The sequence below is a fragment of the Benincasa hispida genome, chromosome 10 (assembly GCF_027475165.1).
Source record: "Benincasa hispida cultivar pf3 chromosome 10, pf3_genome.v1.1, whole genome shotgun sequence".
NCBI classification, from domain to species: domain Eukaryota; kingdom Viridiplantae; phylum Streptophyta; class Magnoliopsida; order Cucurbitales; family Cucurbitaceae; genus Benincasa; species Benincasa hispida.
In genome coordinates, this window is record NC_143487.1 from 42,931,256 (window position 1) to 42,943,056 (window position 11,801).

At 32.0% G+C, this 11,801-nt stretch overlaps 1 pseudogene; it reads right to left on the reverse strand.

The window, feature by feature from the left end:
• Positions 1-1,546: 1,546 nt before the first annotated feature.
• Positions 1,547-1,770, reverse strand: LOC120087950 (uncharacterized; annotated as a pseudogene).
• Between the last annotated feature and the right edge of the window lie 10,031 nt (positions 1,771-11,801).

Below are 11,801 nucleotides of genomic sequence, written 5' to 3' on the forward strand. Positions count from 1 at the left end.
AAAAGTTTGGTAGAGGTGGCATCAACTAGCTAGTCAGAGATTTCAAAGGGAATCTTATTCTTGGCAGGTGTAGGTTTATTCCTTACAGATGACAAGTTAAAGTGCTTGAGGTCAAAGCCATCCTTGAAGGTTTGAAAGAACTAGAGGCTTTATGGAACGGTAGAAAACCCCTCGTGATCGTGGAATTTGATTTGCTTGAAGTTGTCGATCTTCTCAACGGTGTAGACTCGGATTTTTCTAAAGTTTTTTGTTATTTTGTGGACGAGGCTTACTCTCTTGCTTCCTCTTTGAATATTTCTTGCTTTCGTAAAATTCCAAGAGAGGAGAACAACACTACTCATGAATTAGCAACTTGAGCTTCTTCTTCGGGGTTTCTTCGGTTTGGAAAGACGCCTTTCCAACGCAAGTCTTGGCTCTCATTCGTGAGGGAGGTTAAGGTTTTTTTTGTGTATTTTTTCTTCTATTTTGCTTGCTTAAAAAATAATTAATAGAGTTTTCAAATTAACTAATAAATTTGGTCATTACTATCGTTAACCCATAAAATTTGTAGGCAAAATATAATTTTCATTTTTGAAAAGTTGGTTTTTGATGTCTATTTAATCTTCAAATAGAATTTTAAATGACACAATTTTAGTCCCTGAAATTTGTAAAATTGTTCTAGATTAAGAGTGGAAGATTGAAATGATAATAAACCTGGCAAATGGTTCGTTGGTTTGGAGATCTTTAATCTTAGTATGATATTCTTTTTTAGAAGGTCTTTCATTGGGAGAGAATTGGAGTAATCATCAATCATATCTGAAGTTTGACCATATTTGAAAATGCGCCATTAAATTTTATTATTTATACTTTACTCTTTTTTATTTATTTAGGTATCACAGTAATTTAAAATTACTCAGAATTTGAAATTGTAGCAATTTGATAAATCGGTGCTTGTGATTCCACTGGTAAAACGATTTAATTATATTAACATTTATAATTCTTTAAGGGTTTTAAAACGTGAGATATAACAATTTTACAAACAATAAAAGTAGTTTTTTTTTGTTAACATATTTAGTTAAACATATGAAAAACAAGTATTTCACAACCAATCGAAATAGCTTTTAAACAATCTCAAAATATATTTTTAAACAATTTTTGTCAAAAGAATTTAAAAAAGAAAGAAATTTTTTTAAAATATTTTTTTGTTTAGTCCATCTAATTAAACAAACCGTTAACTTTTATTTTACTAATGTTTGATTCAAACTTCAATACATTTCAATTAATATTTTCATATATCTATGAGTTTAGTATGAATACAAGATTGAATCAATATCTCCATTATATTATTAAAAGTAATTCATGATATACATTGGCACTAAAAATAGCTTTTATTAAAAGTTATATCAAACCCATAAAAATATGGAAATATGTAGATAGAAAATTAATAGTGTAGTTTTAGATTACTAATAATAAATAGATAGAGAAAGAAAAAGAAAAATAATTAAAATAATTAAAAGGAGGCAATTTATTTATGATAAAATATAGAAAATTGACATAATTCGTCCATATTCTGATTATTTTCCGCCCTTCTGAGATGCATGAAGATCTTGGAAGTAACCTCTTGCATTGCTCTCAAATCCTTCCCGTGAGATATGAGCAGCTCCTCCACTTCCCGGAGCAACCATTGTTCCACTACCACATGCTGCTCCCATTTCCACCGCCGCCACCTCCTCCGCCACTACTTTTTCCGCCTCCACCGCCACTACTTTTGCCACCACCGCCGCCAGCCATCAGATAGGATTTCAAAGAAGATTTTCTGATTTATGAAGAAGAAATTAGTATGAAGGTAATGTTGGAGTGAAGGGAATGTACACAAGATTGGAGTATTTATACATAGAATGTAGGGTGCCATGTAAATTAAAAGGGCCAGAAACTGATTACTTGAAAATTGGAATATTAATTAATATATTTTAATTAAATTACGTTCACAAATTTCAATTTTCATGGAAAAGAACAAATCTGTACTGGGGAAGAGGTTGTTCAAATTTGAAAATTGTAATATTAATTAGGGCTAGGCATGTTGTGATCCTCATGCATTTCCTTTTTTTTTCTTCTAAGCTATCAATTTCGAGGCTGTTTAGTCTCATCATCATCATGGTTATTATATTATTTTTTTTATTATTATTGGAAATGAAGTTGAATCATGGATTTAAATATTGAAAAATTGTTTTAAATGGCAAAATCATTAAAATTATCTTCAAATATTTGAATATCATAGTCTATCAGGTATCATTGTCTATCAATGACAGATGATAGTAACCTATCAGTATCATTAATAGACAACGACATTTTGTTATACTTATAAATATTTGGATTATACACAAACAATTGCACTATATCATTTGAAAATTTAAAGTATTGTTTTTATTATACAAAACAAGTTCGGGTTTTTATTTTGAGATGTTTAAAACTAAACTTTTAATGATTTGGACAACTTCATATTTGTAATAGGAATGGTATAAATATAATGTGAATAACTAGGATGTAGGGGAGAGAATTCAATGAACCGAATAAGAACATAATTATTAGAATATTTGTAATAGATAGTAAAATAAGGAAAAAATTCTAAAATTATATCACTTCTTCAAAATATTTGTAAATATAGAAATGTTAGACTAGTCAACCTTTGATTTTTTTTTTTTTTTTTTTAATTTCCATTTCGTCATTCCTTGTCTTGTCTTGTTGTCACAAATTTTTTTTTTTTTTATTTACGCCTTATCTTGTTGTCTACAAATGTCCTTGATCATGAAGGATTTCGACATACCTTTTGTAATGGTAAGTGGAAATTGTCTAAGGGTTCAAAAATAGTTGCTCGAGGTGAGTTGTGTTGCTCTTTGTATAAAACAAACGTGAGCATGTATTCTTTTGAGTTGAGTACAGTAGAAGAAAAGAATTCTCCAAATTTGTGGCATCAAAGGCTAGTGCATATGAGTGATAAGGGAATTAAATTGTTGGCAGGTAAATATTTTATCCATGTTGATAAAACATCTTCTCTTGGTCCCTGTGATCATTGTTTGGCTGGTAAGCAATATAAAATTTCCTTTTCAGGGAAGTCCACCAAAAGGCAAGAAAAATTGGAGTTAATACATTTTGATATTTGTGGGATTACTGAGGTGGAGTCACTTGGTGACAATAAATATTTTGTCATTTTTATTGATCATGCTACTTGAAGAGCTTGGGTGTATATGTTGAAGACAAAAAGCCAAATTTTCAAGACTTTTAGGAAGTTTCGTGTCATGGTAGAAAGGAAGACCGAAAGAAAATTGAAGTGTCTTCGATATCACAATGGTAGTGATAATAGATCGAATGAGTTTAAGTATTATTGTTCACAACATGACATTAGACATGAAAATACAGATCCTGGTAAACCACAACACAATGAAATTGTTAAGAGGATGAACAAAACCATTGTGGAGAAGGTGAGGAGTATGCTTAGAATGTCTGATCTTCCTAAGATATTTTGGGGTGAAACAATGTAATGTGTTGTGTATTTGATTAATCCATCTCCACCAATTCCTCTTGGTCTAGACATTCCAGAGAGAGCATGGAAGGGACATGATTTCACTTATTTGCATCTCAGAGTCTTTATTAGCAAGCCATATATACATGTACCTAAAGAATAAAGGTCAAAGCTTTATTCGAAGACTAATCCCTGTGTTTTTATTGGGTATGTTGATGAAGAATAAGGTTATAGGCTCTACAATCTAGAAAAGAAAAAAGTAGTGAGAAGAATAGATGTAGTATTATTTGAGCACGAGAAGAGTGAAAATCTTCTTAATACAAGGTACACTTCTACTTTATAGTTTTGTTTTGATACTACTAATGATTCTACGTCTACTCTGTTGGGTTTTATGTCCTAAAAGTTATAGTTTGTAAACAATAAACTTATTCTGAAATTCAATAAAGTTATTATTGAAGTTTGATTCAATAAAATTGTTATTGAATTTATGAATTGCTTATTTCATTTTAGAAAAACTAAAAGATCCATGACTATTATATGAGAACTTGAACTTTATGTGGAGACCTGAAAGTGGATCAAGTTCGAGTAAATAGTCAAAAGGATCTATAGTATACGAATAAGGTTGGGTGCCTTATTTGGGTAACACTATCGGATGTGGCCCACTCTATAGTTGTTACAAGGAGTTGTAAAGTGCTACAAACAAAGTGATCCTTATTCGTTCATGTGGTGACATGAGGAGTGGGGGCATCTAGTGCAATGAGTTTGCATAAGATCGGACCAAGAAATAAGTCACTCTTACTTTATAACGCTGTTTACTATTTAAGATTGACTATTTCATAGTGATAACCTAGGTAACTTAACCTTAATCCTGGGCTAACTATGAACTCCTATTTATTCGAGATCATCTTTAGATTTGAATAGGCAAGGGTTGGCTCAACAATGCCAGCTCAATAAGCCTCACATTTCATAGGTAAAACTGGGTAGATAGTTGGGGACATATGGTGCAAGATGGAATTCACTCCTACCCGCTTTCAGGGATAGTAGAGAGGTTGTTCCCTTAAGTGATGATTCTGGGTCTTGAACAAGGGGCCCCACCCTCTCACTTATCCGAGAGAGATTCTGTTTATTGATTGGATCAGAAACAAATTTTTCATTAGAGGATTAGTGAGACTTAAGGAACAAGAGGTAATCTCGGGGGTAAAATAGTCTTTTGACCCAGCCGTTATTACGAACAACCTGTAAAGGGTTAACTTACTAATTATGGTTATATCGAGTGCACATAATATATCTACTGTGAGGGGAGTGCAACTACTGGACTTTAGTAGAGTGACTCGGTAGTTAACGAATGAGGGTTAATTCGATGTAAAGAATTTAGCCAATTAATCTCCGATCAGTGGAGCCCATGATTTGTAGGTTCATTAGGTCTCTCTACTAGCTCATAAACGGAATTAGCCTTAGAATAACATGGTAAATTGATTTGAAACATTCAAATTCTAATTAATAGAATTAGTAATTATATGTGATATAATTACATGTTTAATTTTGGAATTAATCATAATTGGACAATTGATTAATATATAAATATGATTTAAATATTAATTTCATGAATAGGAATTCATGGTGATGGATTTGGTGACAAATTAATTTAATATTTGATAAAAAAACTAATAGAATTAATTAAATTGTTTAATTAAATATTAATTATTAATTTTATTAGGAAAATTAATTTTTGATTAATTTTTGTAAAATTAATAATATTTCAATTTTAATTAAAGAATTAAAATTGAAAATTGATTGTGATATTGAAATTGAAATTCAAAATTCAAAATGGAAAAAATTGGAAATTTGGAAAACCCCACAAAGTGAGATTTTTCCAGTCAACTTCAAAGCACCTTAATCACCATAATCCACTAACTCCATCAAGTAGGTGGTGTCTTCATTGGGTGAAGACTTCAAAGCATGGGAAAGGGATTCAGCTGAAAATGACATGCAATTATTGAATAGTTGAGTTTTTGAAAGTTCAAGAAGTTGTTCTTCAACGAGCTAAAAAACTAGAAAATCTCTCCTCTAATTTCTCTAAGTTCAAGCTTGTTTTGAGTCCGAAAACTCAATCTAAGGCTCCTAGAGAATAGTAGGAAAACTCTAGTGGAGGTCCACGACTTTAATTGTAGAAGATTATAGCTTAAATTCGCGTTTGAAGAGGATCTTCAAAGGTATGTGTTGAAACCCTTTTAACACCCTATGAACATGCTTATTCCAATATCGAAATTGAGGAATTAGAATGCTTAATGATCAAATTTCTTCCGTTGCATGTTTCTGTAAACCAACATACTCTTTGTATTGTTCAACTGAAAAATGAGAATATTGATGATGTACATGATGTTGGTGAGTTACAACTTGATAGTATTGTACCAAATCATATTGATGATGATGAGTCTTCATCTGATGAAGAAATTCATGAGGAAGATGGATATGAGGAAGTGATTCATGGAGAAGTTCATGAGCATGAGGAGCAATCTATTCTCTAAGTGGAGTATACTCAAACTTGAAAGTCCACCAGAGTGCATAAATCTTCAACAAGGTATCCAAGCTTAGAGTTCATTCTAGTTAATTAAGAGGAAGAACTAGAGAGCTATCAAGAGGTCTTGTCTCATGCTGAAAAAGACCAGTGGCTCGATGAAATGAAGAAGGAGATAAATTCCCTAGAAAAGAATGGAACCTATCATCTTATGAAGCCTCCAAAGGTCAAGAAAGTATTGAAAAATATATGGGTTTTCAAGTACAAAAAGGATGGTGAGAAGATAGTAAGGTACAAAGCTAGATTAGTAGTTAAGGGATGCAGCCAGAAAAAGAGCATTGACTTTTATGAGATCTTCTCTCTAGTGGTCAAAATGACATCTATTGGAACAATGTTGGGATTAGCAACAAGTCTTGATCTTGAGATAGAGCAACTTGATGTAAAAATGACTTTTTTACATGGTGACTTGCATGAAGAGATCTACATGGAGAAACCTGAAAGATTTGAAGAAAAAGGGAAAGATAAATTTGTTTCTTAGTTGAAAAAGAGTCTTTAAAGGCTTAGACAGACACCAAGGTAGTGGTACAAGAAATTTGATTCGTTTATGATAAGCAATGATTATAAACGAACCACAACTGATTCTTGTATGTATTTTAGAAAGTTGTTAAATTGTTTGGCTCCTATCACCTCTTATAATGATAATAAGGATAAAATATACTTTTGGTCTTTGAAATTTGAAGTTAGTTTCTATTTGGTTGCTGAAGTTTTAATATGAACATTTTAGTTTCTGGGGTTTGAAAAATTCTTCTAAATGGTCCATTATATAATTTGAAAGAGTGACATGATATGTTGAATTGACAAACTTTAAACAATATGACAAATTTTAAGTCCGAACTAAACCAACACGACCAATTACCAACTCAAACAACTCCCACATATTCAAAGTTCCAACACATTAGTTTAGTACTAAAAGAAAAGGCAAGAAAAGGCTGCAACACTTTAAATTAAAGAGAATTTCAACTAGACTTAGCAACGATAACAATAATTAAAACAAATTGCTAAGTAAGGACTCGTTGAATCTAAGCCTCCTTATCGGCATGCTCAGGTTGTACTCGTCAAGAGAAATCATTGAAGAAGATTATGAAGAACTTGTTGCAGAAGAAAATGAAGGCATCGAAAAGTGGTCACGAGATCAGGAGACAAAGTTTACGAAGAACAAAAAGTGATGCTTTAGCTCTTCGTCTCATTCAACAAGGTGTAAGTAAGTCTATTTTTCTTTTATTTTTTGGTGTTAAATAAGCTAAAGTGGCTTGAAAAAATTTGCAAAAAGAATTTAAGGGAGCGGAAAAGGTTATTGATAGTACCCAAAATGTGTTATGTTAGTGCCTCTAACTTGCTTGTTTATGAAGTTTAATGTGTTTATATGATTATATTTGTAGGATCTCAAATAATTTATGTATTTTGGAGCATTACGGATCACTCAGGCTTAATTTGAAGTAATTAGAAGTTAAAAAGAGCATCTGGGCTTCAAATGAGCAAAATGACGAAAATCCCCCTAAAAGTGCAGTACACAACAGGTGTCGCCCGATGTCACAATCACACTTTCCGAAGCTTCACTTAGCGATTGTGTGACACTTGTTCCCGCTCACGAACAAGTCAGCCAATTCGATTACAAAACGTCGATGGCACACCGGGTGCCTATTGCAACCTCCACCCTTGTTTTAGAGAAAATGATTTTAGAAAATGGGTTTGGAGAAAAGGTTTTCGCAAACAGTTTGATTGTAAGAATATAGAAGAAAAAGAGTGTAATAGACTAGAAAGAAACAAGCGACAACAACAGCTTTATAACATACTACTCCGGATATGAGAAAGTGATGGTTAGTTTTATCCTCATATAGTGCATTCTTGAACAAAAACACATCCACCACCCTTGCATATGGAAATGGACAAGCGGTCACTTACTAAGAAAAGTACATATAAACCTAGCAAAAGGAAATATATAAGATAAAAGCATAATAAAAAGAGGTGGAGGTGGTCTCATGTGGCCATGGACAACACGTCCTGCACAAGCATGACCATGATATCTGACACCTAAAGACAATAACATCATATTTTGTGCAGCGCCACGACACTACAAAAGCACAAGTACGCAAGCATTGTGTCGCTCTAACGCGCACAGTGCTGCGCAAAATAAAGGGATATATATATATATATATATATATATATTTGTTTTTACGAAATTCATAGTTTTTAAAAAATAATCCTCTTTGATCCCTAGCTCAATAAAAGGGCTATCTTAGTCCCAAAAAAGTTGACTTGTGAGCCATAAATAAATATTTTTCTGAAAGTCATTTTAAAATTCAAATCTTGCCGTGTCTTGAAAGAGAAGTTTGGTACAAAATTTCAATATATTTTAGGCAGCTACAGAAATGTTATTAAATATTTTATTTTGTCTCGCTGATAATATTAAACTCATAGTTTTGCAAAAACAATTCCCTTCGAATCAAAATAAGATTTTCCTTTCGCAAAGACAATTTAGGAAAATAACAAATTTAGACTTTTTGACCAAGAAAATCTTGATTTGTAAAGATAAAAAGAATAATAGCTCTTAACATATGATTGGGACAACGACTTTCCAATTATTTTTATAATGAAATGATATTGTCTATTTTAAACATAAACTCTAATGATTTCATCCCAAAAAGCCTCATATTATTGGAGATAATTGTCAATCTCTTATAAATCTATGATAATCTTTTTATTTAACCAATGTTAGATTTTTGTCGAAAAAAAATAAATAATTAATTTATCTGACATTAAATTGTAATAGGACCTCAAAAATGTGTTATATGTGCAATAGATATGTTAAATGTTAAAACAATTTCTAGACCTAATTAGATACAAAATTGAAAATCGAAAAGCTTAATGGATACGATCAAAAGTTTAAACTCTATTTAATACCATTTGTTTTTTGTTTTGTTTTGTTTTTTTTTTTCTTTTTTTAGCTTTTGAAGATTAAGTATATAAACATCCTTTCACTTTTGAATTTCTTATTTTGTTATCTACTTTCTATCAATACTTTCAAAACTAATCGAATTTTAAAAACTCGTTGCTTGTTTTTAGAATATTGACTAAGATTTCAATTCTTTTACTAAAGAAAATTGAAAACACGTGATAAGAAATTGATGACGCTTAATTTTTTTAAAAAAAATCAAATGATTATCAAACGAATTATAAAATATTAATGGTTGGTTATTTTTTTTTATAAAATTGAAAGGCATATTTAACACAACAACATGAATGTTATGGGAATAATAATTAAGGGAGAACAAAATGAGATATAGGACATATTTGACCCAAAGAGTAGTTGGGAGAGCGTAATTGTTAATTCCACTCCTTGTTCAGTTTAAAAATTTTCATAAACTCCCAGGATTAAAAAAAAAACATTTATATGATGATTATTCAACTCTTCAAATTTTATAATTTCATACTTTATCCCAATTCGTCTCTTAGACTTTTACACAATAGTTTCAAAGCATCACAACCTTCCAATACATTTTAGGAAAGGCTACGATAATCTGCCAGACCATCCCATTTGGCTGCTTTCTTCTATGCCTTTGTAATGCCAATCCATTCATCCTGTTTCTCATCTTCCTCTCTATGTTATCTCTGTTTCTTTCGAAATAGACCAGTTCAATTCCAATGATAACATCATACTTTACCAAGGGATGTTGTTGTTCTAGGTCCAGATTAAAATTAATCTAGACTTCTATTAAAATACATGAATTACATAATTGCTTATGTGAATAGTTGAGATACAAGGAATAATTAGATACATGAATTACTAAATACATTGATGAATGTTCATATATTGGTGAAGAGTCAGATGTATTGGCATTTAATGTTCTTCATTTATAAGTAAGAAAAGCATGTTAAGAAATATTCAAGTTCTTATTTCTATGAAATTGTGTGAATAAGAGATCATCTTCCTCTCTTGTCTTTTGATTTTTATTCTAAGGGTCTACTACGTTTTCAAAAAGTGGTATCGGAGCTAAGATCAAAGATGGCTTCAAATGGTATGTTGCAACCCCAACTTCCTAGATTTAGTGGGAAGATAGTGGAATATTCAAATAAAAGTGTTATATGGTTCATAAGAATTGTGGGATGTTGTTGTCAAGCTTTATGACTTAGGTGGATGTTGAAAGAATTTAAGTGTACTCAAAGAAGTGAGACTATTTTATTTTTTAATGATGGTTTTGCCATAGCATAATCAAAGAATTATGTTTTTCATGGAAGAAGCAAACATATTAGAATCAATATCATTTTATCAGAGACTTGGTTAAAGATGAAGAAGTGATAGTGAAATATTGCAAGACTCTAGATCAAGTGGCAGATATTTTTATAAAGGTGCTGAAGTTTGACTTATTTGTTAAGATTAGAGAAAAACTTGGAGTTGCTCAAGTCTAGATTAAGGGAGGATGTTAAAATCAATTTAGACTTCTATTAAAATACATGAATTATATTATTACATGCATGAATAGTTGAGATATAAGGAATAGCAAAAAAATTCACAAAAATAGAATTTCACTAAATAAAGCCACCAACAAAATAGAATTTCACCCTTTTTTCTTGGGGCACTTGTAGGAATGTCAAAATTTTTTACTAATATTAAGTTCGTATATAATCTTTTATGATTTTTCAAAAATAATAGCAAAATCTTCAAGCCCAACCAAAATTTGTTGATTGATTGAATGAGAAAAGGTCGAAAATACCCCTACACAGTTGAATCAATTTGCACGATTTCCATTTTTACATTAGGGTTAGATTTCGGTTGCCTTATGATTACTTTTTATTATGTGTCATCTAATTACCATGTAATAGATTTCTTCATTAGTTGATTTTTATTTTATTAGAATATCTGTTGTATAGAAATAATTTGGATTGTCATCTGATTACCATGTGATTGATATCTGATTATCTTTTGGCTTTTTAAAATATGCTAGTACTTGATGACATGCAGAAATGCATGTCATCTTAGCCCTTTCGCTTAGAATTATGAAGGTCATTAGGCAAAAATTGCGTCGATCATGCTAGGAATTCATGAGAAAAAGAGTTTGCATCGATCAGCATGTCGAATCTCAGCTAACCCAGTATTTTGCGTTAATTGTGCTTTCAATGTTCTATCTTTGTAGCCAATGCAGGAAATTAACGCAAACACGGAAATTGGACCGACGCATAAACGACCACATGCAGAGAAACACTCCATCACAAGGCAAACGCATCGATCAATGCATGGATGTTGCGGTAATTAGCGTATGCGTCCAGTGCATGAGAGTTGCGCTTATCAGGCGATTGCGGTCATCATGTGGAGTTGCGGTATTAAGCGAATGCGGTCATTGAATGATTGCGGCTACGAGAAAATGCATTCTTCTGGGATCAAAGCAAAGTTGGTGGAATGAACACATCAACGCATCTACCTCGAGAAAATCAAAAGTAGATGCTGACATTTCACCTACCGCGCCATTGATGGCAGAGGTTCAGAAAGGACTGACACGCCGAACGTCAAACTAAGAGCAGTCCAATTAATGCTGTCGGCGGTCCAAACTCTATAAATAGAAGCTGATGAGCATAATTTCAGATCCAGGGTTTTCGCCCAAGGTTGAATCGAAGGTTTTCGCCTAAGGTTTTCCAATGGTGAATCCTTGTGATCCAGACAAAATGCGTGAGAAGACGCTGAGAGTTCTTCACCTCCTTCATCCATTCCGAGTGATGACCGGAGCCTTC